This window comes from Strigops habroptila, chromosome 4, assembly GCF_004027225.2.
Source record: "Strigops habroptila isolate Jane chromosome 4, bStrHab1.2.pri, whole genome shotgun sequence".
NCBI classification, from domain to species: Eukaryota; Metazoa; Chordata; class Aves; order Psittaciformes; family Psittacidae; genus Strigops; species Strigops habroptila.
The window spans coordinates 4,604,909-4,631,199 of record NC_046358.1 but is presented as its reverse complement, the minus strand read 5'-3'; the positions used below and the strand labels follow the sequence as shown (position 1 = coordinate 4,631,199).

Here is a 26,291-nt window from a genome sequence, read left to right as displayed (position 1 = left end):
CAACTCAGCATTCAGCCAAGAGCCAGGACAACCCTCGGCATCTCCCACAGCTTCTCAATGCCACCATCCTTCCACCGGCCACACCAGCAGCCCCAACACTCGAACTCTTTGCAGACTTCACGTCTGAAGAGCCCCACATCACCGAGCCACACACTAAACCATTATTCTTAGAGCAGAAGCGCCTTTGCTCCAAGCATCCCTTGCAAGAGGCGAACACACATCATCTGAGTACTTCCATTTCCGACTGCATCTTGCACTTGAAACCAAACAAACCGCACCGTCCTCATGAGGCACGCATGTCCATGGCGTGGTTTATACACAAGGCATTAGAAAGTTGAAAGAGTCATTTCCCTTTCCACTTTCATTGCTTATAATCTCTGTTGAGTGCATGAACGGAAATTTAGGGGACACAAAGCCCAGCCTGGCTCCACTGATCTCACAGGGCATCAAACCTCATGGGCAGGACTGGATCCAAGGGGGCTGCTGGATATTTGGGGCTCCTTGGCTGCTCAATAGAATGCTGAGCAACACCTGCAGCACTGGAAAACAACCCTCTCTCCATCAGGTCCGGGTGGTTTTTAAGCTGGTTCTGCCAGTTCTCCTCCCATTAATGAGAAGCATTAATCACTGGGAAAAGAGGAAGCAACCCTGAGCCAACAGTTTTGCCCACGGGCCAGTTTTCTGTTTGTTTTGGTTTTGGTTTTTACGGGATCTGCTACGGGATGCTGGAGGCATCTTCCAGTCCCCTTTGGAAGACGCCAAGAGATATAGGAATTGGGTTTAAAAAAATGTAGCTATAAAAATCATGCTCTTCTGTAGCGTCGGCAAAGAAGCCAGAATGAGTCAATAACTTCATAGGGAATAAGGCCAAAAAACATGGATTTGGGGAACTTTTTCCACACGAAGCACCCTGCCTAAGCGCCGCAAGGGCAGCTCCGCAGTGGCCCCGGGGGATGCTGCAGCCAGGGTGCCGCTGCCGCAGGGGGTTCCCGCTGACCCGCGTTTCGCCCCGCTCCGCTGCGGGAGCCCCGCATCGATCCGGCTCCGGCCCAAGACCCTCCCTCCCGTCGCCCGTCGCCCCCCGCCCCCCGCCCCGGTGGTGCCGCGTCCCGCGGGCTCCCGCCGCCCCGCCCCGCGTTCCACTGTGGCGCCCGCCCCTCCCGCCGATTGGCCTCTGGCCGCGTCACTCACCGGCCCCGTTAACGGCCGCGCGGGGAGCCGGGGAGGGGGGGACACAACGCTGAGGGGAAGGGCGGGCGCAGCCGCGGCGCGGGCGGGAGCGGCGGGGCCGGGCCGGCCCCAGCGCCGCAGGGGAAACGAAGGGAGGGGTGGGGGGGACCGGAGAGGGGGGCGCTACCTGAGCCCGCGGGTCGTGGCCGCGCTGCGGGCAAGCCCTGAGCCGGGCACCGCTCAGCCGGGCACCGCTCAGCCGGACCTTCCCCCCCGCCCCGGCTCTCCCGCCCCGCCGCACTCCGCAGCCATTTTCGTGGCCACCTTGGCTACCAGCGGGGCTGACTCACCTCGGCGCTGCGGGCGCGGGGGGCCCGCCTCGGCGTCGGGGGGCCCGGGGAGGGGGAGCGGGGAGAGCCCGTCTGGCTGCGCCCTCCCTCCCTCCCCGCCGGCCCCGCTGGCTAGTCCCAGGCGAGGACGGGTCCCGGGGCCGGGCCGGGCTCGGCGGAGGCGGCGGCGGCGGCGGCTCCCTCCCTCCCGGCCGTGACCACCATCTTATTAGCACAGGAAATGACATGGAGAACGGAAGAGAGGGGCGTTCGGGGGCCGAGCCCGGGGACCCCCCGAACCGGGGGGAGGCGCCGCCGGCCCGCCCGGCCCGGCCCGGCTTGGCCCGTCAGGGCTCTCCCGGGGCCGCGGTGCTCCCGCCTTCGGTCCGAGCACCGGGGTGGCAACAGAGGAGGGGATAAAAATAATAACAACAAACCCCAAAAGCCGCACAAAGCAAGGGGAAATAAAAAGCAGAGCGAACCCAACCCGGTCCCACCTCCTGCTCCGGAGCCTTCGAGTCCCGCGGGGAGCCGGCGGCGATCTGCGGCCGGGGGCTCGGCGGGGCTCTGAAGGACAAAACCCGCCCGGGCGGCCCTGGGGCAGAGCGGAGGGGAGACAACCGCGGGGCTCCCCCCTAGGCGCTGCCGCCGCCACCACCTGCCGCCGCCCGAGCGGGACCGGGAGCGGGATGGGGCCGCCCGCCTGTGGGGGACAGCGCTGAGACGTGCCCCGGGGCTCCGCCGCTGCCCGGGGGGAGAGTCCGAGTGTCCCCCGGGTGGCCCCGTTCCCCCCCCCGGCAGGACCCCGCCGGTGCGCGGCTGCTGTCGCCCGTTCGGAGCCTCATGCCCTTGTGCGAGCAAGGAGTGAATGTGGAGACGCGGTGTTTGCCCTGCGCTCGGAGCTCGGCTGTATTGACTATTCCACCTTCCCCCCCTCAAAAAGCAACCCACCAACGGCAATAACAACAACCCCTTCCCTTGAGCTCCGCGCAGGAATTATGGGCAACATGAGGGATGACAAAAAGTAGACATAATTTAATAAGCAGAGGAAGCATGTCTCACCAGTAAACCAAATTCTAAATAAAACCATCTGCAAGCATTAAATCCGAAACAATGCAAACTGCTCAGCTGCTTTGCCAAAAGAGGCACAGCAGGGGGTAAAGAGAGGGATGGATAAATAGCCATAATTTTCCAGTTCCTTTGGTTGACAATGGGCTTGTATGCAAACAGGGCAGTGGTGACAATGTGCATGCTTGGATACTTGGAACGGCTTCCCCTTTTTTTCTGCAGTCCTGAGAAATGCCCTGTTCTGCAGTCCCAAGGGAAAAGAGAAATTCTTTCCCAATATCCGCCACCCTGAGGTGCCTACTATGAAAGGATGGTGTGGAGCGGAGAAAAAGCAGTGAGGGCACAAAGTAAAACAGGACATAGAGCAAAGTAGAGGCCCTACTTCTGCCATCCCTGAGCTGCCGTCACCAGGAGCCTGGGGGGTGGCAGAACTTTGGGGTCTTCATGCATCGCTTAAGTGAGTAGAAGATAATCTGTCTGGCAAAACAGCAGGAAAAGGTTGTCAAGTCGGGTCCAACACATGCTCGTGTTGCAGAGGCTCAGATGATTATTCAAAGTTCGAATCGTTGGCCAGCTCTCCAGCTGTGATGTGCTTTTTGTTCCCCATTTCTAACCTCTGGGGAGCAGATTCCTACTTGGAGGGCAAGCGTGCTGTGTAATTTTACTCCTAGTAATCGCAGATAGATGGACTTTGAGGCACTTGCACTTGCCTGGGAAAGACATACCATAAGCTGTCAGCACCTTCGGACTCCTCAGAAATATTAGAGATCCTAATAGAGCTGCCCTAGTTTGCCGTTTCTGTGCGCTGAAATGTGTGAGAACACTAAACTGGCAGCAAGTACGACAATGGGCTTGTAAAGATGATGGATGAATGAACCGAGAGGAAAAATAATAATTAAGAAAACAATAAAAATCATGGAAGCAATACAAGTGCACATAGAACGGCATGCTAATTTGGGGTAATAGTTTGGTTGGAGCTGTTGTAGACTAAAGGCTGTAAGAGCAGGCTCAAAGGGAGGCATAAAGCTTTTATTTATAAAGAAAATTAAATATGTAAGTGCAGTATAAATAACAGCTATTATGTCTCCTTGCAAACACGGGCATGCTAATTTATTGGGAGTTGCCTTGTCTTAATGTGTGCTTGTTGTCTCTATATATTGAATGGGTGTTTTGGGTTTGCGTGGTGAGGTTTTGGTAGCAGGGGGGCTACAGGGGTGGCTTCTGTGAGAAGCTGCTAGAAGCTTCTCCCATATCCAACAGAGCCAGTGCCAGACAGCTCCAGGATAGACCCACCACTGGCCAAGGCTGAGCCCATCAGTGGTGGTGGTAGCACCTCTGGGATAACATAGTTAAGGAGAGCGGAAAAAACCTGCACAGCAGCAATTGCAGCAGGAGAGAGGAGTGAGAGTATGGGAGAGAATCAGCTCTGAAGACAAGGTCAGTGCAGAACGAGGGCAGGAGGTGCTCCAGACACTGGAGCGCAGATTCCCCTGCAGCTCTGGTGCGGACCATGGTGAGGCAGACTGTGCCCTGCAGCCCATGGAGGTCTATGGTGGAGCAGATATCACCTGCAGCCTATGGAGGACCCCACACCAGAGCAGGGGTATGCTCAAAGGAGGCTGTGACCCCTTGGGCAGCCTACACTGGAGCAGGCTCCTGGCAGGACTCATGGAACCATGGAGCCCACGCTGGAGGAGGTTTACTTCAGGACTCGACCCCGTGAGGGACCCACGCTGGAGGAATCTGTTCCTAAAGGACTGCACCCCCTGCGGGGAAAAGTGTGAGCAGAGACAATGTGTGATGAACTGACTGCAATCCCCATTCCCTGCACCACTGGGGAGGAAAGACCAAGAGAAACTGGGAATAAAGTTAAGCCTGGGAAGAGGAAGGGCTGGGGGGAAGGAATTTAATACCAATTTATTGGTAATGAATTAAGCTAATTTCCCCAAGTTGAGTCTGTTTTGCCCATGACAGTAATTGCTGAGTGTTATCTGTCCTTATCTCAACCCACGAGCCTTTCCTTATTTTTTCTCTCTCCTGTCAGTTGAGGAAGGGGAATGAGAGAGCAGCTTTGGTGGGCACCTGGAGTCCAGCCAGGGTCCACCCACCACATCAGGCAATAAAATCCCAGTGAAGAAGATTTTGCGTCTTTTCTGTCTCAAAACTTATTACAGAAGGAACACAGCGCAAACCTGCACTCTCTCAAAAATGTGACCTTTGGGGCTTGGAAGGTCTCCCTCAGCTAACTGCCCCCTCACTTATTAAGAAGACATAGGATTTATTTATTTGATGAGTGCTTCAGCACTTTTTGCCTTGGTTCATCCCTCACTCCGTCATCCACAGCAATTCCCCTCTCTCTGCCTGGCTCTCAGAACAAACAAAACGACAACAACAGTTAGGAATGAGGTAATTAGGAGTCGATTTTCCAGTATTGGACAGTCAAATCTGCTCCTCCATGAAATGCTGGATAGTGTCCCAACGAGGCAAAAGGGTTCTTCTGCTGCCGCTGAGCTTTTAGCCAATGGTATAAAAAATAATGCGTGCAAAAGTGAATGAAACAGAATCCAGCTTGTCAACAACTATGCTTAAATGGTCTTCAGAGCTCAAGATGCTGGGAGTCAGCAGGTACCTCTGCCAGCTCCAACGTCCGACCCCTGCAGCAGAAGCGACTGGGTGTATTTTATGCAATGAACATGTTATGCCCTAAAAACAGCCGGAGGCTCAGGCACAGCACTGTAAAAAGAGGGAAGCCAGGACCCCTGCTGGAGGTGGGGTTTTGGGGGGCTGCCTCTCCTGGCTGTCTTCAACAGGGTGCCCAAGGAAAGGTAGAAAAGCATTTGGGTTCTTCTGCGAGCCGATGTGCACAGCATCCGTCACGTTACTGAATATTCTCTTGTTTAAGATTGTCGGCATCCTACATAACCACATCAATACCAGGAGGCTGGCGTCTGCTTCCCAGTCTTCAAGGAATGAGTTGTTTGAGGCCAGGCTGCCTCCTCCTCCAGGAAAGGTTACAAGCAAAAAGGAAAATCCTATTGCCATTACCCTGACAACACCTTCCTTGCACACAGAAAAGATTGCAATCTGCAGGACCATCACGCTGATGCTCGCAATCAGTGTGAAGTTAGTTGGCTGTTAAGTCTGTTTTAGCAAGTTGGAAAGTTTCCCTAAAAAAATTAGGAACATTTCTCTTCCACACTGATGAGTTGTTGGATGGTGAATCAGAATACAGATTTTTCCCTTTGAAAATCTGAAAACGTCCCACAAAAGAAAAGAAAAAGGAAATTACATGACCGAGAAGGAAACTCGGCCAGAAACCCATAGTAACAAATGACTGTAGCAGGGTGGGACAGGCCCTGAAAGAGGCACGGGGGAAGAGCACTTTGAAGAGCACGTAGCTATGCAGGGCTGCAGCTTTTGTTTATTTCTGCTCTACAATAGAAATGGTGATGACCTTTACCCAGCAGTGATCCGTCTTCTTTCTCATTGTGCTCTATGAGTCTTTCACCATTATCAGTAGGAGAATATGAATGCTTTAGCAATGCAGTGCTCTCCATGAATTTTATGGATGTTGCTGGGTTAAGCCTGATGAACGATCCCCAAGGAGGCAGATAAACATTGCCGTGGTCAACTGGAAAGCAAGAAAGGGCAGAGGAGGGCCATGATCAGAAGGCTGGAGCACCTCTGCTCTGGAGACAGGCTGAGAGAGCTGGTCTCGTTCAGCCTGGAGAAGGCGCTAGGGAGACCTTAGAGCAGCTCCAGTGCCTAAAGGGGCTGGAGAGGGACTTTTTACAAGGACATGGAGTGACAGGACAACGGGTAATGGTTTTAAGCTGACAGAGGGGAGATTTAGGTTAGATATTAAGAAAAACTTCTTCCTTGCGAGGGCGCTGTCACAGGTTGCCCGGAGAAGCTGTGGCTGCCCCATCCCTGGGACTGTTCAAGGCCAGGTTGGACACAGGGGCTTGGAGCAACCTGCTCTAGTGGAAGGTGTCCCTGCCCGTGGCAGGGGGTTGGAGCTGGATGAGCTTTAAGGTCCCTTCCAACACAAATCACTGTATGATTCTATGAAAATTCTGGGTGCAACCTTCTCCCTTTTTCTCTCTTCTCCAGGCCCTGGCAGTTGTGCAATTGTCTGCTGAGCTCCTCTCAAGAGCTAAGCAGAACCTGCTCACCCCCTGCAGCTCTGGTGCTAAGGAAAGAGGAGGAAGAGGCACTGTTAGGGGCAGTGGGGAGGGTGGGATGGTCCAGCCTGGGGTTTAGATCATTGTATGGAGCCAGGGAGCCCTCCCGGGGAATGCTGTAGAGCTATACAGCAATTCGACAGTGTGGTTTGATGATAAAGATGCTGTGATGCAGCAGGTAGATAGACTGCCAGTCATGGTCCCTTAGGCTGGTTCTGCTGCCCTCTCTGAGCTGGCTGGTTAACCCAGTAGAGAATTAGCCACCAATTGCCAACATCAGCAAAAGAAGGTGATGGGACCATGCTGTTTGGAGACAGGAGGAAAGCCGGATCTCTCCCATGTCAGCAATGAGCCACTGGCTCAGCATCAGCATCCACGCTTCTGAAGCAGTGCTAGCTTTAGGAATTCCTGCTCTGTGGCAGGTAGGTGCTGCCATGGCTGCCCAGCTCCAGCCATGCTGACAAGGCTGTTTGCAGAGAGCTGAACTGGGTTAAAAATAATCCACCAAAAAACCTAAGAAAGCTGCTTATTCATTGTAATATTGGTGCATGCATGTGGATTGCCTTTTACCCAGATTAGTGCCCATGTCTTGGGACAGCAGCGGGAATGATCGCTCAAACCATAGCCAGAAACCCAGATGACCTGCCCAAGACCAGTCCTGATTCTTTAGGGCTCGATGTGGCACATACACATAGTGCCTTTTTCAAACACTGGGCTTTGAGAATTTGCACTGGTGTGTTTTCAATGAATAACCAGAAGTGCTTTTCCATATGAAATGGTCTCTCTGTAGCTGGCCCAAAGCGAGGAATGTCTCCGCTCACAAGCACTTCAAAACTCGGTGGTTTGTTTCTAGGCATCCGTCACATGTTTTGGCAGTCCATAGGAATGTGCACTTCTGTATATCACAAGCAGCTACCCTGTCTTGAGCCAAATAACTTGTGTTTAACTATAAAGCTCTCTTTAAAAAACAGTTCAGATCTGAACAAATGAAGAGGTAAAGAATTTATCTTTCCTTTTGTCCTCACCCTCCTCATTATGAACACGGGCTTGGATTCTTGGTATGAATTTGGCTACATCCATCTTCTAGCCACTGGGTCTTTTTATACTTTTCTTTATACTTCAATACATTCTTGATGTTTTCTTACTGGGAAGATTTTATGTATGCTGTACTCAACTCAAATTCTTCTTTCGGTCTAAGTTAATAAATTGATCTCTTTAAACCTCTCAACAAAAGTCATTTTTACCAGTCCTTACATTGTTTTTCTGTGAACCCTGCTCAGTTTTTTAACATCCCTTTTAAAATACAGTTGCCCGAACTGCCCCAGGCAATTTAGGACCCACCTAACCAAAAATACACAGATTTCTTCTTTACAGCCATGCTTTCAGGATCACCCTTGCATTTCATGATATCACGACACTGAAAGTTCTCCATGAACTCTTTGTCCTTTTTCCCTTTCCAGAGCTGCTGTTACCCAGGGGATGTTCCACCAGTCCGTGGGCCTGCACCACCATGCATGGCACTGCCTGCAAAACCCCTTTCTGGGAATAAGCCCATGCTTCTGACATCGGGTACCCTCAGATCAGATAATGTAGCACCTCCTCTTCCCTCTTTTGCTAATCTTGGTGTCACCTGTGAATTTTATCAGCAGTAATTTTATATTTAACTTTCTGGTCACTGAATAAATTACTGAAGAGGTTGGATGTTAATACTCCCTCTTAGAAAGTCCTGCCACATCACTGTGTTTGCTGGGGATTCTCCACTGACAATTTGGATTTGATATCTGAAAGGAACCAGTTCTTAATCCAGTTAATGGGTGCATTATTAATATAAACCATACTGTTCTGGGTGGATTAAAATGTCACCAGTACTAACTTACCAGGTTTCTGTAATGCTCATAATAAATATGCAGTTTATTTCTACCCCGGGGGTGCAAACTCCTTGCATTGGCTTCTAGGCTAGAGAGGAAATAATTCTTTTTTTATACAGAGCTACGTGTATTTCATCTGTTCAGGATACACTGGATTTGAGTGCATATCCCAGTGCTCCAAAGGCAGCTCTTTCCATGCAGCTGGCATAGCAGCACCTGCCCTGACCCATTGCCCAGGCTCAGCCCCTGTCCAGCTCCATGCTGGGTGCTGTTCAACTGCCCCTAAGATGATGTTTGCTCCTCTGCAACTGCACCCCAGGAGGTAGGACCCAGCACCCTCTGCTTCTCTGTCCCATGGGGCCAACACATCACAGAGCAGAGAGCTGGGGATGCTCTCAGCTTCCCATTGAGATCCACAGCATCATGTGTGGCATGGGGGGAGCCCCAGATGCTGCTGTGTTGTTTTCTCAGTTGCATGAGGATATTTATCAGTTCATTACTAGCTGTTTATCTGTTGCAGTACCTTTGAGGATGAGCTCCTGAGCAGGGGACATAGTCTGGGAGAAGGTTGTCATCACTCCAGCTCAAGTCTTGCAGTACATAGTTGTGTTCTGCATTGAGCTCTGCTGAAGCCTCTACCCATTCATCTTAACAGAGTTGCAGCTACTCTGTGCTGCCTTGGGAAGGCTGGGGGACCCCTTTGCTGCTTGCTTCATCATGAGAGGATGGCCTTTGTCAGGCAGCTCTTACAGTTTGACTTTAAGACAGCCAGGCGGAATGCCTCCTGCACACTTCATTTATTCGTATTTCATTGTATTGAGGGGGAAGCAGAAGTGTTGCACTTCCAGAAATGCTAACAGGGTATATTACAGACAGTCTATGCTACAGTTATCTACTAGTTGGTGTTATCCTCAACAGGCTATTTCATTAGAATAAGTTAATTCAACTGCATGACCAGAGCAGAGAGCTCCAAAGCAAATAGTTTCAGCAGATATTTGCAGGCGGAGCCTCTGCCATTCACTGCTGCACCGGCGGATTATGTTACGGGCACTACCTCATGAGAACATGAGCTATAAATCTCAGGGTTCTCTCTTCCAAATTGGAGACTTGCAGATCAAATGTAACTCTGAACTCAAGTTTTATTTAAAGCAACCCAATTAATCTACATCAAATAAATACTTCCGCGTGGTTCTGAAGTCCTAAAGAAAAAGATTTTTGTAGCAAGTAATTTGCCTGGGGTTTTTTTGCAGTTCAAACCTTTTCATGTTGTTCTAATGCATCAGAGTTAGAAAATGATTGTGATTAGAAGCTAATAATACAAAGCAAAATGACTGTCCAGACGTTATTGTCTGAAATGAGAAGAAAATTGGATATAATTATAAACCTTTGCCTTTTTTAACTAATCTCAGCTGTTGATAATAGCATAATTGAAGATAATCAAATTGCTTTGTAAAAATAGCGTTCACTTAAAGGGCAGCACATTGCACTTAACTGAAGTAGCATTGAAGAATGCAAGGGGGAAAATAGCCTTTAATTTTTCACTAAAAACAGGATCTAAAGAAAAATGGTGGTAGGGAACTAGAGTGTTGCCAACTCTTATGACACTTGGTATTTTCCTTAAAGCTTCTGACTACATGGGTTTCTCAGCTTTCATTTTAAAAATAGTGCTTTCTTTTCCTCTGGTTAAGAGGTTGCAGAAAGCCTGAGCTTATGTACAAATGATTTAAAGATTCCTAAGCTAGAAGTAAATAAAACAGGCAGCCATCTTTTTGTTATTACTTGAAATATCAGGATTTTAAAGCTAATTCTGGCTGCCCAGGGGCTTTTCTTTCCCCTGGACTCTGCAGGCTGCCAGCACTCCTGCCTAATGATTATGTTTAAGTCAAGAATCACCTTCTTGTGTTCTGTGTTTAGAGGTACCTGGACATCCAATACATAACGGGGGGTCTACAAGAAACCTGGAGAGGGGATTTTTGCAAGGGCCTATAGTGACAGAACAAGGGGAATGGCTTTAAGCTGCCAGAAGGGAGATTTAGATTAGACATGAGGAAGAAGTTCTTCCCTCTGAGGGTGCTGAGGCGCTGGCACAGGTTGCTCAAAGCAGCTGTGGCTGCCCCATCCCTGGCAGTGTTCAAGGATGGTTCTTGGAGCAACCTGCTCTAGTGGACGGTGTCCCTGCCTGTAACAGGGGGTTGGAACTGGATGAGCTTTAAGGTCCCTTCCAATTCAAACCAGTCTGTGATTCTATGGTTGCTCCATGCCCCTACTGCGGTCTTTCAACACTTAAAGGAAGCTTGGAAAGATGGAGAGAGGCTTTTTACCAGGGCCCATAGTGATAGGGCAAGGGGTAACTGTTTTAAACTAAAAGCAAGGAGGTTTAGATTAGTTATAGTACAAAAAAATCTTTATTATGAGAGTGATGAGACACTGGCACAGGTTGCCCAAAGAAGTTGTGGGTGCCTCATCCCTGGGAGGGTCCCTCTGTCATGATTGACACATACTGATTTAAAACAATGTGTGGGGAGACATTTCTGGCAGTTTCTAAGCATTTCCTCTGTGGTTATTTCCTTTGCATCTAGCTGGTTTTCAGTGCCATTTTAAGGCACATTTTCACCTTTCAGACTTCTTACTTGATATACTTAATCCAGAGACAAGTTTTTATTGTTTACTTAATTACTTGAGCTTTTTATTATTTGACAAAACTAGAAAATTTGTTAATTTCTCACAGAAATTGCTTTTGAATAAAAACCTCTTTTCACCTTTGCAGTTATCAGACACGTGTGGCGGCTGCTGCTGCTGCTTTTATCTTTGGTAAATTAAGAATTAAACTAAAGGATGTCAGAAAGTTAATTTATGCAGGACCTAAATTAAAACCAGTTTTGTTTTGGGTTGCTACAGTAATTTCATTATCAATTCCCACTGGGTCTCTTAGTTGCCATCACTACCAACCGACAAAGCATAAAGGAAGAAATGAAATGTTGAAAGATACGTCCACTCACTTCATGCTCCATTAGGAACATATTAAATGTTTGCCAAATAATAAAATCTATTTTAAGCAAAGGGGGCTTTCTTCAGGCTTCCTGAAGACTATGCAGTGAGAACAGCAGCTTTAGAGCAGGGTCTTGCAGGGCTTTCCCTGGAGCTCTTCCTTCACCTGAAGCACAGCAAGAGAAGTGTGGTATTCCTCCCACAATAGACAGTATTTCTCTTACCTTTGGTGCCTCAGCCATTGCAAATTGATGTGTGTCTCTAATCTAAAGTTGTGTCTCTAAATATGGGGTTTCCATATTTTTCCTGCCCAAGCACATTCCAAGGAAGATAGATAGTTCCTGAGGATGGAAACCAAGCCACAGCAACAGGGAATTGTCAGCTGGCTTGTGTTAATGTAGCATTAACTTTTTCTACATACTGCAGCAAATAAACATCACTTCCTTTTTAAGTTCATAGAATTGTTGAATATCAGGTTGGAAGAGACCTCAAAGATCATCTGGTCCAACCTTTCTTGGCAAGAGCATGACCTAGACTAGATGTCCCAGCACACTATCCACCGAAAACATAACAGTGCCCGATGTTGGGGAGTCCACCACTTCCCTGAGAAGATTATTCCAATGGCTGATTGTTCGCAGTGTGAACAATTGTCTTCTTCTGTCCAGTTGGAATCTCTCAGGAGTAACTTGTTCCCATCACCCCTCGTCTTTTCCATGTGACTCCTTGTAAGAAGGGAGTCTTCATCTTCTTTGTAGCCACCCTTTGAATACTGGAACATGGGAATAAGGTGTCCCCTGAGCCTTCTTTTCTCCAAGCTGAACAAGCCCAGCTCTCAGCCCTTTTTCATGTGGTTTCCCAGTCCTTGAATCATCTTTGTGGTACTTTTCTGGACACTTTCCAGCCTGTCCACATCTTTTTGTATAGCAGTGACCAAAACCGAACATGGTATTCCAGGGATGGCCTGACAAGAGCAGAGTAGAGTGGGATGATGACTTCTTCGCCTCTGCTATGATGCCCCTGTTGGTGTTCACCAGCATCCTGTTGGCTCTCTTTGCCACAGCAGCACACTGTTCACTCTTATTGAGCTCGTTGCCCACCAGGAGCCTCAGGTCCCTTTCCACAGAGCTGCTCCCAACCAGGTAGATCCCAGCCTGTGCTGTACTCATGGATTGTGTTTTCCCAGGTGCAAGACCTTACATTCGTGTTTGTTGAATTCAGCTTGTTTTCCCAGGTGCAAGACCTTACATTTGTGTTTGTTGAATTCAGATTATTCTCCACTATTCTCCTGCCGTTAACTGGCTCAGAGCAAGAGCTGCTCAGAACGTTTGGGTACCTCAGATACCTGACCACTAAATGGCTATCAGGACATAGCTAGTTAATTTGATACTGATTTTGGTACCTTTATACTACAACACTGCCATTTTATGCCACCTTCCACTATGCCATATGAGCATCTAATATGATTTCCGACATACCACAGTCTCTGAAGTGGTCATTCTGGTTTTAGAAACAGGAGAATATGCACTGTACTTCATCAGACATATAGTGCCAAAATATGACAAGCCCGTACTATTTTACATTTTAAGTTGCATGGTTTTATTTGTTATTTTTTGCTACTGCAAACGAGTTTTGGGCAACCTCTGTATCCATGGGGATATAGATTCATTATCTACTTGGCTTTTCTTCTACGTTTGACTGCTTTCTCGGGTTTGTGCTCTCTGGAGCTCTGTTATTGCGTTGCTTCTCCAGCAAGGGGCATGGGAGATCTTCAGCTGAAGCCTGAAGCTACTTCACCATGGCTGGATTCCCGGCAAAGCTGTTTCTTAAAGTCCAGAGAACGCATGTTCCTATGCATCTGTGAGCAACACAAAAGGGCTGAATCAAATGGATGCTCAAGATACATTGGCAGGCTACTTCCATGTGCTACCCCCATGCTACCACTGGCACCAGTTTGAGTCAAAAGACTGATGGATTTGGAGTAGATGTGAAAATAAAGTATTCCTCTTTCATTACTGTTTATGCACTTACAGGCTTCCTGGGTACTTGTGGTGGCATAACACACCCTATCTTGTAAACGTGTATCGTAAAGCCGCATTTCACAGACACTAGTAGTGAGGGATGATGTCTTTGCTCTCATTTCTGAGCAGCAAGTTGACCTCTGTAACCTTAGAGCAGCCTCTCAAAGCAGTGTCAGTGAATACAGCGAAAGCCCTGGACATTCCCACTGCGAGCAACATTTCATGGGATGTTTGTTTCAGTTTGTCCTTCCTTTGTGTCCTTCCACCTCCGCCGCGACACACTTGCACTGGAAAGCATCCTCACCATATCCGAGGACACAGACGTGTACTACCTGCTTGCTGGTTGCCTTTACATGCCGCGCTGTCAACAGAGCATAGCGTGTATAGCTCAAGCCTGGATGATGCTGCAGGGGCGATGGGTGACCTGCAAAAGGGCCAAGCATCTCTCCACTGTGCATTTAGAAGCACCAGGCTGGGTGCCTGCTCTCCTGTAGCTCCAGAAAGGGCAACACTCTGAGCAACTGCTGAGATTGGACAAACCATGCAAATATGGCAAGAGAATTGGGTGCATTGTGGCTGATTGAGTTTCTCTCCCTGAGGATCAGACCGATTGCCACAGTTAAGTGGGATACATTTCTCACTCTACTGGTGCCTCTGAAATAGAGGGATTTGTGGTGTTTGTTGAGCTTCACGTTGGGCACTGGCACTGCCTGAGGTTCAGTAACCGCTCGCATTTAATCTTTCCATCAAAAGCTGACAAAGCTTTTTCCCTAGGCCTGTGTTTATCTCTCTGCCTGGAGAAGCTGATGTGATGGGTAGATAAGTCAGCCCTCATACCCAGGAGGGAGCAGGGAAACTGCACTCAAAGGGAAAAAACTCTATTTGGAGCTTGACAAGAGCAAGTATCAAAAGAAATAGGAAGTGAACTCATACATGAAAGAGATGCATCTTCTTTAGCGGTGCCGCACACATACACACAGATTATTTCCTCCCAGCGCTTTGGAAACTTGATGTTTTCTCTTTTCTGTGCAAGTGCATTAGCATACCTCTACATGCAGCCTTTTCAAGCGGCCAGCTCTTCCACTGTCAGCAAAAGTTACTCCCAGCATCATGGAAAATGAGATGAGGACCATGTCTCATCTCATGTCTGGGTGCACAACCTCTGCCTCACCTGTGGCAGAATCCATAGTAGCCATATGCTACCTAAGGGGGTGGTCACTAGGGATTCAACCCAAACAGTGAGGTGGAGGCAGGCAAGGATTCATCTCACCTGTCTGGAGTTACAGGCTAAGCAATGAAACTGAAGGGAACCTATTTACCTGTAATTGTCTTTGGTTTAACCACTGGGCCCAGCTCCAGACATTCTGGTTTATGAGAGAATGTACAAGGGCAGATACCTGGGAGAAAGGTAGCTGGGAGAAGAAAAGGGCCATGTGGAAGGGTAAAGATCTTCAAATGGTTTCCAGTCTCAATAACCAGAGGAAGAAGTGACACCAGATTTTTGGCAGCTCCCCGAGATGCTTGTGCCTGGGCTGCTCTCCAGCCAGCAGAGACTGTGCACATCGATATGGGCTGCTTAGGCTTTCCTTGGTAATAGAAAACCAAAGTCCCAACTTGTCACCATGCCCATGTCCTTCCCAGGGCATACACTGCTTCTCCTGCTGGCTCAGATCATGCAGTGCTTAAAAACATCTGCTTTTTCCAAATCCACCTCAGGAACATCTTATTCCATGCGGATGGCAGAGAGGAGATTCAGATTAGACATTAGAAGTTCTTCCCTGTGAGGGTGCTGAGGCGCTGGCGCAAGATGCCCAGAGAAGCTGTGGCTGCCCCATCCCTGGCAGTGTTCAAGGCCAGGTTGGATGGGGCTTAGAGCAACCTGCTCTAGTTGAAGATGCTCCTGCTCATCTCTCTCCCTTTGCCATCCTGTTTATGCTTTCAAAATGCTAATGGAACAATGCCTTCCTCACAGTTTGCAGGCAATTCTCAGTTTTCCAGATTTGACTAAAATTTGACATTAACCATTTAGAGAGGTCTTCAGAGAGCTTTTAGAAACCTCTTGGCCATTATCTAGGTGTCCTAATTTAGAAATATTTATCTCTAGGATATTCAACAACTTTTGTAGTTACTGTAGAATAGAGTCATTCTAATAGAGTAGAATAGAGTAATTCTAATAGAGTAGAATAATGCATTACTCTCATAGGATATTAATATGCCGCCTAGCTGCCCTGAGAATATAGAAGATAGTTATTGGATACTGCTGTTTTGTTGGGGTTTTTTGGTGCAGGGATATTAGATACATCGTTATCTTCATCTGATAAAAGATCTATAACAATTATAGGATTTCTTTTGTTCTCAGAACATTTCTATCCACATTATCCGTCTCCATAGTGTTGAGTCACAGATTTTTCACTTCTGCCAGCTCCCTTTAGAGCCTCTTTATCCCTTTTCATGCACTTGCACAGGTACTCACAGACTCCCTATATGCGTATTACTGGTATTGTCTGCCTGTAGAGCTCCCCTCAGGATGTTTTTAAAGGCACAAATACAGTTTAGTTGCTGTAAATCTATGGTAACTTACATAAACGGAGGGTGTGCTTCTGTCTTAAACTGCCACTTTTCCCTTTTTCGTCATTTGTTCCTCATAATTACTTTCTCTTGGAGGCATCAACTGGTTTTAAATTGTCAGATAAGGACTGTAATCTGTACTCTTGCTATGAATTTAACCTGGTTCTCATCACATGTAATTTGATGGCACTTAGACGTTCATCTCCTGGGCTAAATTAATTCCTGCTTCTCAGAAAAAGGCTTCCCATTTCAGGGATTAGAGAGCACAGGGTGCTGGTGTTCACCTCTGGCCATGCAGGTTTAAGACTGGGTGCGGGAACAAGGGAAGCTGCAGCAGAGCCTGCCTAGCCCAATCCGTGCCGTGCCTAGCCCAATCCATGCTGTCCATAGCCCAATCCATGCCATGCCTAGCTCAATCCATGCCATGCCTAGCCCAATCTATGCTGTCCATAGCCCAATCCATGCCGTGCCTAGCCGAATCTATGCTGTCCATAGCCCAACCCATGCCGTGCCTAGCCCCATCCATGCCATGCCTAGCCCAATCTACTCTGCATTGGCTACAAGCAGGGATCAGCAAGGTCCTCAGCACCACTGGCCCATTCTAGGCTGCTCAGAGGTCTGGGGACAAGTTATGAAGGATGTGAAATACCTCTTTAACACTCCCCATCACTGCGGTCACCGAGACCTTGACACTCACTGCATATGCTGCTTCTCATAGCAGTCAGCTGTGGGCTTGCTGTGCTTCCACTGCTGTCTTTTCAGGAGGAGGGAGTCACAAAGTGATGTGGCCAAAATCACATAGGAATTATGCAGCAAGTCTTTTTCTCATTCCAGCTGAGCCCCCAGTCTTGGGCTGCATAAACATCCTCCCTCTCTTTGCACTCCAACAGCAAGAGGATCTGTGCTTTCTCCTCCTGTCAGTGCAAAGCCCAGCGAATACGATGAAGTCCTGAGTGGCTCAGTTTGTGGCAGCACCAAAATGTGGGCTGATTATTATCTTGGGAAGAGAGGAGGAGGCCTAAAGAAGGTGTTTGAATTATTCAGCTTTCTATACTGGAAAGAAAGCCATTCTTTTCTGCTTCGCAGTCACCTACTGGAATGATGATGGGATTAAAATGGAAGTACATTTTGGTCTTTACAGTTCCCTGTTCTTGAGGAACGGAGGCTTGGATACACTATGTAAAGGAGCCTGCTAATGTATGACCCAAACTAGGATGGTTCAGCTTTCTGCCTGTGGTCTGCTGGCACATGGAAGTCCATGGTCTGCTCCTTTGGGACCCTTAAAAGGAAGCAAAGGAAAACTAAGCCTGTGTAGTCTCTGTGCAGTCTCTGCCCTGGCAACTGAAGATATTTAGGGGCCACAGATTAAGACTGGTGGAAAAGTGTGAATCTCTGTGTGGAAAGCACTGAAAACTGGTCCTTTCTCTGAGGATTTAAAGAACCGCAATGAGGAGCCAGTCTTCAGGGTGACACCATTTCCTTCTCAGGAATGGAGGGGAAGGTTGTCTTTGATGTGATCCACTTTCATAAACAGTAAAGGGATTTAGAAGCAGCTTTGCCCCACTCCTACTGAGTGAAACTCTTGCAGGAAGGTGGAGGAAACGGAAGCATTTATTGCTGTGGGTGGCCTGGAGACTAATAGAGAGGGATGGGGCTCTAGCAGGAAGCAACTCATACAAGTACCCTCAGCAGTACCACAACATTGCCCCCTCCTAAGCAGTTCTCAGCCTGAAGAAGCTCAGTCATCTGCTGAGCTGGGCTGAGCCGCAGGAGCATCGCTGCCATGATCGGGCTGACTTCAGCAGGACTGCTCACCTGCCAGAACAAAGCCTCAGCATCCCAAAGGGAAACTCAGGGGTACACCGGCACTATTCCATCCCCTGCAGCTGGAGCACATCACAGAGCCTGGCTAAGGATACCCAGCAGAGGTTCATGAGTCCGATCTTGCACGTGGATGACATGAGAAGTGGAAGAAAAATGTGGTTTCTTGATGTGGAATTCTCAGCAGATAATCAATTCTTGTGGGAAATACAACAAACCCTTTGATGACTCACTGTTCCAGATCTCTTCTTTTTTTGATATTCAAAGCAGACCAGGGGATTTAGCCACACAGCTCCCATTAAAACTGCTGCATAAGACATGACTGCATTTCCAAGTTGCTTTGAAACCTCCAGGCCTGGATTCATCCAAGAAATGAAGCAGCCCAGCTGGGATGCTGTAGACGGAGCACTTGGTAGTGGTCCTCAGCCCCATCCTGCCTTGCCATAGAATCATGGAATGGTTTGGGTTGGAAAGGACCATGTAATTCCAACTCCCTGCCATGAGCAGGGATGCCTCACACTAGACCATGTCACCCAAGGCTCTGTCCAACCTGGCCTTGAACCCTGCCAGGGATGGAGCATTTACCACTTTTTTGGACAACCTATTCCAGTGCCTCACCACCCTCACAGTAAAGAACTTCTTCGTTATATCTAACCTGAACTTCCCCTGTTTGAGTTTAAACCCATCACCCCTTGTCCTATCACTACAGTCACTGATGAAAAGTCCTTCTCCAGCATCCTTGTAAGCCCCCTTCAGATATGGAAGCCTGCAGTGAGGTCATTTTCTTGAGGGCAGCTCATTAAAGCACCAGTTCTGCTTCCCTCTGCTGCACTGGTGAGATGTGACCAGCTCTGCCCCAGGTAGCATCTGACAGCAAAGTGTAGTGCCAGTGGCAGCAGTGGAGAGGTGTGACTGACTGTCAGCACCTCCTGCCTTGCTCCTGCTGGGTGGACAGGAGGGAAGATGCTGTGCTTTCAAACAGGCAATGGACCCCATCTGTGTGCCCACAGCCCATGGCTTCTCAGCATCTCAGCTGCCTCTGGGAGCTCTGTTTCTTTGTTTTCTTCTCTCATCTCCAGGCAGGAATGTGACATCTCTCTTTGCTGCTATTTTAATATTTCCCTGTCCACCTCTGCATCACAGCATCCTTAGGGGCCTCTTAACTCTACAAGCTGCAGGGTTCATTTAAGTCATTTTAACAGAGGTAATTAAGAGGCAGTGCCTCATGGGGAGCAACACACACCTTCCTCAAGCTGCAGGGAACCTCTGGGCTCTTGCAGCCCACAGCAGCAACTGCCTGTGTGTTGTGAGTGTTAGATGGTGGCAAAGGAGTTATATATCTGCAGGATTTCATAGCACTGAACAGATCACACACAGGCAAACAGAGCTGCTGCCAGTCCACAAAGGAATTCTTTCCCAGCTCAACCCCTTTGCTCATAATCTCTTCAATCACTGGGTTTATCCGTTATGTGTCATATCAACCAGCAGCCAACAGCAGTCCCATTGCTCGCCTCCAGCGTGGGAAGGGCTGACAGTTGTCTGTTCAAAGCCTTCTCCTTGGACTTGCACAGATTAAACCCTCTGGGCAGGGGCCGCTGACGTGAGGGGAAGGAAAACAAGGGCTGCTGCCTCAATACCAAGAAACGTGGCACCAGAAGGATGCTGGTAACCTAGATTGAGCCCAGAGAGTAGCTGCAAAAGCATTTCGGAGATGGATATATGAGGTGATATGTTGGACAGGGCTTGGAGCAACCTGGTCTAGTGGGACATGTCCCTGCCCATGGCAGGGGATTGGAACTAGATGATCCTAAGGTCCTTTCCAACCCAAACCATTCTATGGTTCTATGAAGAGAAGCCAAGTTACAACACTTGTGTAAAAGCTATGCCTGAGCACCAGTACAGCATCCACCAGCCTACAGGACAGCAGGGGAGGAGGGAGAGCATCTAGCTGAATGGAAGGGGAACCTCCATCTGGAAATGACAGCACTGAAACAGGGAAGCACCGGAAAGATTTAGGAAGGAACATATGGACGCTGGATGTGTGGTTGGTTGTGAGACAGAATCACAGGGATAAGGTGGGAAGCCAAATTTCAAGACTGAAAAGGCGTCAGAAAAAACGAGTTGGAAGAGAGAATCTCCCCCTGGATTTTCTCAGGGAAATAGCCCAGAAGGGACCTACCAAGGCTGTTTCATTTTCACTCCCTGACAAAGGCGTGTTGTATGCTGATGCAGTAGGTTTCCTCTGGGGAAGCCAGACAGAGATTTTCCCATTCCCAGACAACACGTAAAAGAGAATGGATGTCCATAGTCCTTTAAACCTCAGGAGTTCAGGCAGCCCCTGACTGCACTTCCATCAGGAGCTGAATGCAGAGGAGGTCCCTGAATAGGCTAGGGCTTTGGAAAGAACATATCCTCCAACCCACACTCCCAATCTCATCAGCCTTGGATACACTGACTGCTCACACCGAGGGCAAGGTAACAGCTTCTTCAGAGCCAGCTCTGCTGCAAAGCACTATCTATCTCAGCAAAGGATGCTGGAGCTACGTAAGTACAGCGCAGCAGCACTTGGCAGTCTGGTCTTGATGGCACATTTATTTTCTGTAGAGTTTTAGGCTTAGGAAACAAATAGAAGACAATTAAAAATTAAGCCAGCCTTTATTAAAAATGCGAAGTACATACATGAAGAGAAGGGAAAAAGATGTTCATGTTTTGCTTTGTTTCACCCCAAGCAGTTACAATTACTCTGCTAATTTTCCCTGTGGTACCATCCAGATCTAATATGCTATTCTGGCCCTTAACCCATCCACAGCTTCTCTGGGCAATCTGTACTAGTAAAGAACCTCACAGTAAAGAACTTCTTCCTTATATCCAACCTAAATCTCTCCTGTTTCAGTTTGAACCCATTACCCCTTGTCCTATCACTACAGTCTCTGATGAAGAGTCACTCTCCAGCATCCTTGTAGCCCCCTTCAGACACTAGAAGCTGCTCTGAGGTCTCCATGCAGCTTCTCTTCTCCAGGCTGTCAACACTGAGCTTGTCCCTTGTTTCTCTTTGAAAGAAGGGTGAGCACCCACAGTGGGAGAAATGTGGGGTGTCCAAGAGGTTTAGGGGATGGAGGAGGCATGAAGGGAGGTGTTGTACTGTTGCTTTGAGTCTTGCACCCTTTGAGGCTTGCTCCCCACCACAGCAGCACTGGCAGGCTGCTGTGTAAGGGGATGAGAAGGGAACCAGAACAAGGGACAGAGCTGGGGCACGGGTTGTTGTGAGAGCAGAAGTAAATTGCAGGCGACGTGGGTGAAGCGTGAAGGCTCTTCCTGCAGCCTGACCTTCTGTTGGTGTCTTCAGGAGCAGCCAATGCTCTTTTTTCCTGTTATTAAAAAAGGTTGCTATGGGAAACTCTATGGCCTCTCTTTTAGAGGCAAAGCTGTTGCAGCAGAGCTGGGAGCTGGTGACATATCGGATGAAACCCCACTCTGCTCCAGCGGCTTCTTCCCCTCTCTTTCCCAGCAGGGCCCAGCTCCCCGTGGGATGCTGATGCTCCCTATAGGCAGACTGCCCCTATGCCTGGCTTTCTCCTCCATGTAGCCTACACAGAGCTTTGAAAACCCCTCCCTGCTGAAAAATGACATTTGAGGTGTAGCAAACTCACTCCTCTGACCCCATCAAGCTGCTTTCCTACATGGTTATACTGCATATGGACTATTCACTGCAGTGCCATACTCCTACAGCCCACCGGACTTGTTCCCTGTGTGTTCACGCACATCTATGCATGCACACACATAGAGAACAGCTCATAGATTTCTCTTTAAAATCCTGTGAAAGACATGTACTTTCATCCAGATTTCTTCTAGATTTAGTTTGTGGAAGGTGCAACCATCCCCATGCAGTAGTGGTGGTGAGGGAAACTTCAACCCCTGCTCCCACCTGAAACCTACTGAGTAAAACATGGACCCATCAGAAAAAAAAACTTAAAACCCACACCAAAACCCTCAAAGAAAAGCAATTCTACCTTGGAGCATAATGTGAAAATACTTAGAAACTCTTGGAGATGCACTATATCTACCATGAGTTATTACTTGCCTGGAAGCTGATACCAGAGGCGTGAGATTCAATATTCACCTTCTGCTAGTCATTATTCTTCAGCTTAAACGTTTCAAGCATACAGCCAGCGAGAGGGAAAACGCCTACTCACCAGTTCCACATCCACGGGCCTGAACGGTGTGGATGCAAAACAATCTGAAAAGAAATGATGGGCTGGGAATTGTTCAGCCAAACACCTCTGCAGAGTGCTGTTCTCCTCAGAAATGAGCATAGGTCTGAACTGGAACTGCCATATCCAACATCCCCATGTTTTAACCATCTGCCTTTGGGTTAAAGCATAGAAGCACAGACCTGCATCAGACATTAGAGGCTTGTCTGCTGTGATGGATGGTGCTTCTTGTATTTATCTGTTTGCAGTTTATCACAGCCTGATGCTCTGTGGCTGGGCGAGTGTCTGCTCTCTCGTGCTGGTGATTGATTGTATTACGTGTCCAATGGTGATTTCTGGGTAGAGGGAGGAATTGCACTGACCAAGAGGGAAACTGGGTTTGCAGAAGTGAGAGAAGATACCAGCATGCAGCAGTGGGGAAGGGGTGGGTTGGAGGGAAGACTTGTCTGGAGCACAAGTGTGATGAGGAATGGCTGAGGGACCTGGGGGGGGTTTAGTCTGGAGAAGAGAAGGCTCAGGGGGGACCTTATCACTCTCTCCAACTGCCTGACAGGAGGATGGAGCCAGGAGGGGGCTGGTCTCTGCTCCCAGGGAACAAGGGATGGGACAAGAGGAAACGGCTTCAAGCTGCACCAGGGGAGGTTTAGATGGAGATGAGGAACAATTCCTTCCCCAGAGGGTGCTCAGGCATTGGAACAGGCTGCCCAGGGCAGTGGTGGAGTCACCGTCCCTGGAAGTGTTCACACCCCATGTAGACGAGGCCCTCAGTGACATGGGTTAGTGGTGGCCTTGGCAGTGCTGGGGAACGGTTGGACTGGATGATCTAAAAGGTCTTTTCCAATGTAGTTGATTCTATGATGCTGTGATTCAGTGGAGAAGCTGGAGCTTGCTGATGGGCAGAGGTGGGGAGGCTGCGAGACAAGCAGGGAGAGGATGGGCCACTCAGGCCTGGAAGAAGTCATCTTTCCGTGAAGACTGTAAGGAGATGGTGTGGAGTTTACTGCTGCTTGTTGCTACTTTGACCTTTATCAAGCCTCCTCCTCTCTTTGCATTTCCAGTCTGTGTCAGCACTGGTTATTTTTACTTCTAGCACCGCAGAGCAGTGGGGCCAATGCAATGGGTGAAGGTTTGTGAGACTCTGGGTCCTTCCTGACACAGCTCTGCAAAGGTGATGCCTGAGCTGCTGGAGTACTGACTGGCTGGTTGCTGGTCTTCTTGGTAGTGGGACAGGAAGCCTGGAGCTGAGGAACGGACCTAGCTCCATGCCTAGACACCAAACAAGCCAGAATCTGCTTCTGAGACATCTCTGGATCTCCCCAAACTATCTCAAACTGATACATCTGCAAAGCAAGACTGAAAACCCCACAAGAAGAGATTTCTGATGCTTCATGTTTCCCACCATGGAGAAGGCCTGGCACTGCCACACACAGTGCTTCTCATGCTGCCCAGGTAGCTATCGTGCAGCCTGCCAGCCCTCCAAAACACGCTTCTCCGCAAGGCATTTTGCTGCAATTCCTCCTAGACCTGCTCCCAACACATCATTTCCCTTAACTACCTGCAAAGGAGGCAAATGTGTGTGATTTAGCCTTGAGATTATTCCCCTGCTTTGCTTTCAGAAGCTATTGTTCCTACCTATTGCCCTGTCTGCACCTCTTTACACTGCCATTACCTGCAGTTATGTCTTTATCTGCACTCTCACAGGGTGATGAATATAATCCCTTAACTTAATCAGGGCATCTGTGTGCACAGTTAAAACACTGAAACAAGCAGCCTGCTAAAGGGATGTGTGGCTGCCTTTTTTTCCTAACAGTGTGATGATACATTGAGCCACAGGCAGCAAACAGCTTATTGATGGAGCAGTTGGTGGGGTTTGGGGTCAATGAGCATGGCAGGATGTGGCAGGGATAGGAAAGAGAGGAGTTCAGGCTGTCAGCAGCACAGTGAGGAGAGGATCACTTTCTATCTATCTCCTCTCATCTGAGCTGCCAGAACACCCAAAAAGAACAGGACAGGACTCTGGATAGAAACCTCATGTTTATTTCCTCAGTATGACAATGCTTGAGAGGAAGAAAATAACTTTACCCAGGACCTGTTAGGAAGAGCCTTTGGGGCAGTATTTATGCAGCAACAATATCTAGATGTTCACAGGAGGGGAAATACAGTGCACTCAGAGAAAAGTCATTCCTGAACACAAAATAAAGGAGTGTATGTGATGCTGGGCTGAAAAGTGGATGATGTTTGGAGGAGCTGTTTGGAAGAGAGAGATAAGGATTACTGACATTGATGCCTACAGCCTCACAAGTGTCAGAAGGCCGCCAGCCTGCAGCTGGGTTGTCTGCCTTGAAAATAAATCAAGTTACATGCAAGTAGAGACACAAGAAGGTTTCTTTACCCTTCCTGGGTTTGTAGGTGATGCTAAGTACAAGAATACAATGCTCTTGTGTCCCAGGAAATGTGTGTAGATGTCAAGTCAACATCAGCATTTTCCACCTGAACACTCACACCTGAGTGCCTGACAGGTCTGAATACAGCCCTACCAGGGGTATGGGTTTGCCCCTCTTCCCTGAAAGCACCCAGAGGTTTTGGTTTCTATGGGTCTTTTTGTGATGTGTGTTCAGAGTAGTCCCTGAAGCCTTGGCTCAGAAGTAGCTGTTTCTTCCCTTCAGTGTGCAAGGAGCACACTGCAGGAGCATTGGTCTCACAGAGATGTCCAACCAGGGTTTGCTCCCAGTCCCGCCTCAGCTGGGAGGCTCTTTATGGCCGTTGTCTGCAGCACACGCAGAACAGGGTTGTTTTCCCCCACCACTGGTGGACACATCAGCCTGCTGCAGGTGATGTGGAGGAAAGCACAAAAGGGAAGGTTATGGACTGCTGCTCAAGAAACTGAAAACACAATGGAGGCAGAATATGCTGGGAAGACATAAGAGCGTCACCGCTTGGCACAGATTCATCCTCCAAACACTGAACAACCTAACGGGCTTATAGGTGAATAGTCTTGATGGAAAAGGAAAATCTTCAGCATCTTCCAAATTAACAAATCACTACAATGGAAGATTTTCTTTGACTGGCAGAGTCTCTGTAGCTTTGGTATTTGTTCTTCTCAATTCATCCTCTTCATCCTTGGCTTTTATTTCTTTAAATTCAGATCTGCAGGAAATGAAGCTAATATTTCACTCTATCTGCCAGCTTGTTGTTCCACAAAGTGGTGTACGAAAAGAATATATGTGACTGCCTGGGAAAAAAAATGACCCTTTCCTTCCACAAACCCACACACTTTTTGACTGGTTTCTTTGGAGAAGAACATGTGCAAAGCCAGATGAGACCAGGCAAGAGAATGAGTTCATGAGGAAGGAAGACAGCTAATATTCCCATTTCACCAGGGCCTTTGAATAAATAAATAGAGCAATTAATAATTAACAGACCTAAACTTGAAGTCCTTACTCTAGACACAATTCTCCTTCCATGAGCTATTTGCTCAAGCACAATGTAGGTCAGAAATTCAGATGTGGCATGAAGTAGGTGTTAATAAATAATGGTGGGCTGATTTTCTCCCCTCCCAAAAGAAACATTAACTGGAAGGGCCATGAGCAAAGCAGAAATCTGTATTGTTCTGCTGGATCTTGCTTAGTGCTGGGGAAAGGAGGAGGCTAATGCATGGTCTGTGTCTTTCTTACACATCTTTGGTTCAATAGGCAGCAATAAAGGCATGCAGGGAAGGACATCACAAGGCCTCCTGAGCCCTGCTTTGCATGGGGAAGGGAGTCAGTCTATAGGAGAGCTTCCTGAGTGGAAGAAACCATAATATAGGTGGACTCACCACTAATCCCATCTACAAAAGCAATCTACAAACTATCCACAGGGATTTCTTTGAGTAAAATGATGGCCAGCAGCTTCAGACTAAAAGCCACACAACCATTTGGCAGACCTGGAGCATTCTTGTGACTGAAACCAGAGCTTCAACACATGAATGGTGTGATTCAGTAGGTTTTGAGGGCCCCTTGCTCACTGCCACCTCCTTCTTATGTGCATTTCTTCCATTTTTACTTTGGAGAGGTGACACTACAAT

At 48.3% G+C, this 26,291-nt stretch overlaps 1 protein-coding gene across 2 annotated transcripts in view; it reads right to left on the bottom strand.

The window, feature by feature from the left end:
* The window catches only part of PRDM11 (PR/SET domain 11), a 49,534-nt gene extending 47,793 nt beyond the window's left edge, over window positions 1–1,741 (bottom strand). The window contains exon 1 of one of the 2 annotated variants that reach the window (XM_030484066.1): window positions 1,521–1,741. The gene's annotated coding sequence lies outside the window, so the exon portion shown is untranslated. The remainder of the gene's footprint in view (window positions 1–1,520) is intronic. The other variant, XM_030484067.1, reaches the window with a different exon arrangement.
* Window positions 1,742–26,291: the final 24,550 nt, after the last annotated feature.